Here is a 7404-nt window from a genome sequence, read left to right on the forward strand (position 1 = left end):
ACCTTCAGCCTTACCTACTCTCCTGACTGTCTTGGACCTTTTTGGATTTTTTTTTTCCAGTTTCACAATGAATCAAGACTCCATTGTGTTGAAATGCTCTGTGGTCAAAATGCATTGAGGAAATTGGCATTTACTTGTGGTGGACTGTCCTGTGGCCTCCTCAACGTGGTAGTTCCTACCAACTGAACTTTGGCCTCAGAAGTCCTGATGCCTGGAGACTAGAGCGAGGGCTACATGGTGGAGGGGACCTGGGGGAGGGTTTGTAAAACAATGAAAGAATCTTTTCTTTTACTTTTCCATAATTTTTGGACTCATGTACTTATAACTTGTTAGTCAAATTTGTGTCTTCTAGGTTACAACACCCCCATGATACATCTTCAAGGATATGAACATGTACAGCCAAGCACAATCAATAATAGTGCATCTAAATTCCAAAATCAATCTCCATAATAGTCTATGTGTTTCCTACTGCCAAAGGGGCCCTTTAGAGTAGTGAGAGAAGATCTTCACCCTGAAACCCACAGCGTCCCTTTTCAGCAGGAAGTAGCTAAGAGAATACGCCATCCCCTTTTCCTTATGACTCAGGGTGAAGTCTCTCTCAGGGAGGAGTGATAGGGAATGGCAAAGGACACACTGACAAAGAAGATTAATCAGAACTGGCTTTGACAAGCACTGTGGCATTTGGACAAGAACAAACTGGGAGGAGGGTAGAGAGAATAGTGCAACAACGAATGAGTGGAAGCCCAAAATCTCTGTAAATGTTTATGAAAATTAATAAAATATAATTATAGAAAAAAAAAAAAGAAGTCCTGATGCCTGGAGCTCACTCCCAGAGTCTGGTGGAGTTGGTCTGTCCCTGGTCTGGGCATCTCCCTAGTTTAAGCATATCCACCTCCCTCATTGTTCTAATGTTCTGTCAAGGGAAGAGCAGAAGCCCTGATGGTGCAAACAGTTTACTCTTTGTTACTAACCAAAAGGTGGTATTTCAAACCCATTCAGTAGCACCTGGAAAAGCAGAGAGTAGGCACAAGAGAGGAAGATTCTCCAGGAGGTGGGTTTCACAGAGATTGCAACAATGGAATTAAGTATGGAAAGAGCATGGAGATGGCCCATCACAGGACCTTTGGAGTCATAAAAACTCTTTCACACCTAACAACACCAGCAGCAGCACTGAAGAAAGGTCTGAAGGTCTGCTTCCTTAAAGACTGCTGTTGTTGTGTGCTGTTGAATTGGAACCCACTGCTCAGAGCTTTGAATCACACAGGAGGAGATTGCCCACCTATCTCCTGAGGAGCAGTGGGTGGGCATGTAATGAGTGCCTTCTGACCCAGTTCTGACCACTAGACCACAGAGCTCCCTCCCTAAAGGTGGCAGCCCACAGCTCTTGTGGACAGCTCTGCCCAGAACACAGAGGACTACCAGGAGTCCTTTTACCCTTGAGAGCAGATTATCCGAGAGGCTGGGCTCTATGAGGAGAATTGTGGCATCAGGATTGGTGGAAGATCTATTAACAATCTGCATTATGCAGATGACACAACCCTGCTTGCTGAAACTGAGGAGGACCTCATGAACTTACTGCGGAGGGTCAAGGACTGCAGCCTTCAGTATGGACTGAGGCTCAATGTCAAGAAGACAAAGATTCTCACCACTGGACCAATTGGCAGCATCAGGATGGATGACGAAGAGATTGAGATTGTTCACAGCTTCAGTTTGCTCAGCTCCACAGTCAACACTCTTGGCCCCAGCAGTCAGGAAATCAAAAAGCGTATTGCGATGGGAAAGTCTGCTGTTAGGGACCTCTCTAAAGTACTCAGGAGCAACGGTGTCTCTCTGGAGACTAAGGTGTGCCTGATACAGGCCATGGTATTTGCAATCACTTGTTATGCATCAGAGAGTTGGACAATGACTAGGGAGGACAGAAGGAGAGTGGATGCTTTTGAGCTGTGGTGCTGGAGAAGGGTACTGAATGTACCATGGACTGCCAGGAAAACAAACAGATTCATCTTGGAGAGGATTAAACCAAGCTACTCCTTGGAGGCAAGGATTCTGGGGCTTCGTCTGACATACTTTGGACATGTTGCCAGGAGGGACGGGTCCTTGGAGAGGGACATAATGCTTGGGAGGGTGGAGAGACAACGCAGGAGGGGAAGACCCTCTATGAGATGGATTGACTCGGTGACTGGGGTAATCGGGATGGGTGTGTCAGAGGCAGTGTGGTTGGCGCAGGATAGAGCAGGGTTTAGGGCTGTTGTGCATAGGGTCGCTATGAGTCGCAAATGATTGGACAGCACATAACAACAACAACAACAAGGAAAAAGTTGAAATCAAATAAGACTCTAATTCAGAGCCTAAGACACGACCCTGGGCCCTTTCTGCTTTTGATTAAACTCCCGTGTCGTGAGACTACTGCATTGTGAATAAGGAATCCTAGTGGTGCAGTGGTTAAGCTCTCAGCTCCCAAATGAAAGGTTGGCGGTCTGAACCTGCCAGCCACTCCTCAGGAGAAAAAGATTACATACATATGATGACCTTGGAAGCCCTTTTGGGCAATTTTACCCCGAACGACAAAGTGGTCGCCTAGTGGGTAAGGAGTGAAGCTGCCAACCAAAAGGCAAGTAGTTCAGATCTACTAGTCGCTCCAAGGAAGAAAGATGAGCTTTCTCCTGTCATGTGATTTACAGCCTCCGAGAACCTATAGAAAGTCAGCTTTGAGTCGGTTCTGGCTTGAGAGCAATGAGTTAGAAAGTTACAGGGCCTCTGATAGGTGTTACACCGCCATCAGAAGTCAGTGGTTCAAATCCACTAGCTGCTATGTGAGAGCAAGATGGGCAGTCTCTTCCTTCAAGACTTCATCTCCTTAGAAGCCCAAAAGAGGGTCTCTGTGGATTGGAATGGACTCCAGGGTGATGGGTTTGGTTTTAGCATCACTGTGAATCAGACTGGACTCTCTGACAAGGATTTATTTTTGTATAGTGGCACCCTGATTAAGAGTCGCTGGGTGGTTCAAATGTTGGCATGGTCAACTACTGATGTACAGGTTGTTTAAGAAGTGGGTTGGAAAAAAGATACTGGAAAATATTATCATTTGTTGTACTTCTCCTCTGTACCTACCAGGTTGCCAAGTGTTGGAATCCAGGATTGCAACTATTGTGTTGTGGGTTGTTAGTGTTTTGTTAAATTGTGGGTTGATTGTGTTCTCTTGGCATTTGAATTCTAGCGTAAGTAATTTCCCCACTTGTGTAAGTAGTAGGAAGTGAAAATACTGATGAGAACTGAGAACGAATGAAAATAAGCCAGTAACCCAACTCTTTTTGTGGCAACTAGGGCGTGCCAAAGGTCATAATCACTTGAGCTTTCTTTAGAAAGAGAATTGCAAATAGATAGGGAACAGAATCCTGAGACAATGAGGTTAAGAGATCTTGATTAAATCAGACAAAACAGCTGGAAACCTTGCTTTAGGAACACTATCATTTTCAACAATTAGAGAAGAACATTATCTTTCTTGTTATTTACTAAATGCTAGCTGACATTAGCATTTAACACAGGCTAGGGTGAAACTGCTCAAAGGGGAAGTGAAAGCTCTTTCAAATACACTAGCATTTTAGGCAGTGAGATGCTTTACAAAGCTTTATGAAGACAGCAATCAGCTCTCATTCACTAAGTCTACCTTCTCCAAACTGGGGTGTATTACTGCTTAGTAAATATTTGAGGAGCGAAGGGACAAAAAAAGAGCTAAAGAAGAACAGGAGGGAAGTGACAAAGTCTAGAAGGAAAGGCAGGTAAATTACTTGGAGAAACTATGTGGTAGATTAGAAAATTAGCTTAAATAACTTTAATCTTTTATTAATTATCTAACTTTCACAAGTATATTCCAAATGGCACCGAGAAAATCTGCTGTCAAGGGCTTCTCCAAAGTGCTAAAGAACAGGGCCTCAGTGTACAGACTGAGGAGAGCTGGATCCAAGCCGTATTTTCAATTTCTTCCTATGTATCTGAAAGTTGGATAACAAATAAGGAAGGTATGAAGAAGCAGCAATGTCTTTGATTCTGGTGTTATTGGTGAAGAGTATTAATATTCTATGGGTAGTAAAAAAAAAAGCAAATGTCTTGGAAGAAATGCAACTGGGGTGCTCCTCAGAGGGAAAGAGGGTGAAACTTCATTTCACACTTGGGCATTTTCTCAGAAGAGGCTAATCCTTGGAAAAAGATATTGTGCTGGGAAAGGTGGACAAGAAGAGCTAAAGAGAGCCCAGCCAATCTGATTCTTGGCAAGTTCATTGTCAGAGGGACTGTAACAGTGGACTTGAGCGTATTGAGAATCTTGAGGACGGTACAGGCAATGACAAGATTCAGGTACGTTGTTCAGGTCACTACAAGTTATAGTTGACTCGATGTCACCCAACAACAACAACTACTCACCATCATTGAGTTGAAATCAACTCATAATGACAGTGGGTTTTCAGAGGCTGTAAATTACACAGAGGAGAACGTCCATTTATCTCCTGCAGAACCACTGGTGGACTCCTGACTGCCGACACACACCTTTCCATTAGTGGCACAAGTCCCTATAGGCTGTGCCCCAGTCCATTGTAAATCAGAAGCTCACCTGAGCTTCTAGCTGAGTAGATTCAAGAGTGAACTTGGTCAAAATCACCATAGGGATCACTTACCTGAGACCAGCGTACTATAAACTCATGGGAAAAGCGAGTGATATAAACCCAAGCTAATCAACTGCCATCAAGTGGATTCTGATCCCCAGTGACCCTTCACAGAAGTTCTGAAGCTGCAGATCTTTGCCGGAGGACAGATACTGCCCTTCTTTCTCCACTAGAGTGATTAATGGCTTCAAAGTACTGATTTTTCCAGTTAGCAGTCTAATCCACTATGCACTTGTTCACTTGAGAATAGAAATACAGATTACTGCTTGTGAATAAATGCTAATATTGATATACACTTTCTTCTTGTTGTTGTTAGGTGCCATTGAATCAAGTACAACTCATAATGATGCTATGCTCAGAGGATCTGAACTCTGTCCTATTCTATGTCATCCTCACACTTCCTGACATACTATAGCCCACTGCAGCAGTCACCATGTCAATCCACCTGGTCAAAGGTCTTGTCACTCCTTCACATATCCTTCACCCTTCCAAGCATCATGTCCCTCTCCAAGGAATAGCCACTCCTAGCAACATGCTAGGAGTATATGAGGCAAAGCCTCATCATCATTGCCTCCAAAGTCACTCTGTCTGCACCCACTCAAAGACATATTTGTTCTTTGGACAGTCCATAGGATGTTTGGGGTTCTTCTCCAACATCACAACTCAAGGCATGAATTCTTTTTCTGTCATCGGTATTTGTGTCCAGCTCTCAGATGCTGAGAGCAAGTGATCAGAAAAACTATGACCTGGATCAGACGCACCTTAGTCCTCAAACTGACATCATTATTCCTCACTAATTTGGAGAAGTCCTTAACTGCAGTCTTTACCATTGCAATACGTTTCCTGATTTCTTGACTGCTGGTACCAAGGGTGTTAATTGTAGATCTAAGTATGATGAAGTTGTTAACAGTTTCAATCTTTTTCCTGTCCAACGTGATGTTGCCTACCAGTCCAGTGGACACTTTCTTAGAAAAACAGCTTCTAAAATATTGCATCCAAGGGGACATGCAATTGTTACACAGTCTATGAATTTTTTTAAACAATATATGATCAAGAGGCAATGGTGATGAAGGAGAAAGTTCAAGCTGTTCTGAAGGAATTGGCAAAAAAGAAGGCCCCAGGAATTGATGGAATACCAGTTGACATATTGCAACAAACATGCCCTGGACATGCTTACTAGGTTCTGCCAAGAAATCTGGAGGCCAACTGACTTGAAGAGATCCATATTTATTAACCATTCCAAATAAAAGGTGACCTAACAGAGTATGAAAATGATCAAACAATATGCAAAGTACAGAAGAGCAAAGACATCAGTCTAAAGACTAAGGTGCGCCTGATACAGGACATAGTCTTCACAATTGCCTGCTATGTGTCAGAGAGCTGGACAATGACTAGGGATGGTAGAAAGAGAATTGATGCTTTTGAGCTGTGGTGCTGGAGAAGAGTGTTGAATATACAATGGACTGCCAGGAGAACAAACAAGTTCATCCTAGAAAGGGTGAAACCAGGCTTCTCTTTGGAGGCAAGGATTCTGAAGCTTCCTCTAACATACTTTGGACATGTTGCAAAGAGGAACCAGTCCTTGGAGAAGGACATCATGCTTGGAAGGGTAGAGGGATGGAGAAAGAGAGGAAGACCATCACTGAGATGGATTGATACAGTGATTGGGGTAAGGTGGGTAGGTGTGTTAGAGATAGTAAAGTTAGCACAGGATATAGCAGGTTTCAGGGCTATTGTACATAAGGTCACTATGAGTTACAAGCAACTCAACAACACATAGCAATCCACACAATAACACCAATCACTAATATCAAACAGAAGCAAAATCCTGTTGAAAATTATTAAAAAATTACTGAAATAGTACATTGACAGAGAACTACCAGAAATACAAGCTGGGTTTAGAAGAGGCCATGCCACTAGAGACATTATCACCAATGTCAGGTGGATCTTGACTGAAAGTAAAGAGCATCAGAGGAATGTCTTTCTGAATTTCATTGACTATGCAAAGGCATTTGACTGGACCGCAACAAATTTCGACTTACCTGAATAAAAAAGGGAATCCCACCCAGAACATTTGATTGTGCTCATTTAAAACCTGTAAGTGGACCAGGAAACAGTCATCAGAACAGAGCAAGGAAATACTGCATGGTTAAAAATCAGTAAAGGAGTATGTCATGTATGCAGAACAGATAATTCAGGTGGCTGGATTGTATGAGGAAGAATGTGGCATCAGGATTGGGGGAAGACTCATCAACAACTTGTATTATACAGATGACACAACTTTACTTGCTGATACTGAGGAGGATCTGAAGCACTTGCTGTAGAAAGTTAAGGACTGTAATCTTCAATATGGAATGAAACCAACATGAAGAAAACAAAGATTCTCACCACAGGGGCCAGTTGGCAGCACCAGGATGGATTGAGCCTGCTCGTCTCCACAATTGATACTTATGGCACCAGCAGTTAAGAAATCAAAAGATGAATTTTATTAGGTAAATCTGCTGTCAGGGACCTCTCCAAAGTGCTATGAATATACATTATTTGCATGACAACAGTCCAGAATAAGAGGTATATAGCAAAGTGGACTGATGTGGGGGTGAGGGAGGAAATTATGTAACAATGAATGATTTTTATTTTAAGCAAACTGAGGAGGGAGTAGGGAGGAAATGCACAACAATGAAGGAATGAAAATTTAAGTTTTCTGTAAACTTTAATTAAAATCACAATTTTTTTTCTCTTTTTTAAA

Source organism: Elephantulus edwardii, unplaced genomic scaffold (assembly GCF_000299155.1).
Source record: "Elephantulus edwardii isolate Elephantulus edwardi_28Jun2011 unplaced genomic scaffold, EleEdw1.0 scaffold00757, whole genome shotgun sequence".
Classification (NCBI taxonomy): Eukaryota; Metazoa; Chordata; class Mammalia; order Macroscelidea; family Macroscelididae; genus Elephantulus; species Elephantulus edwardii.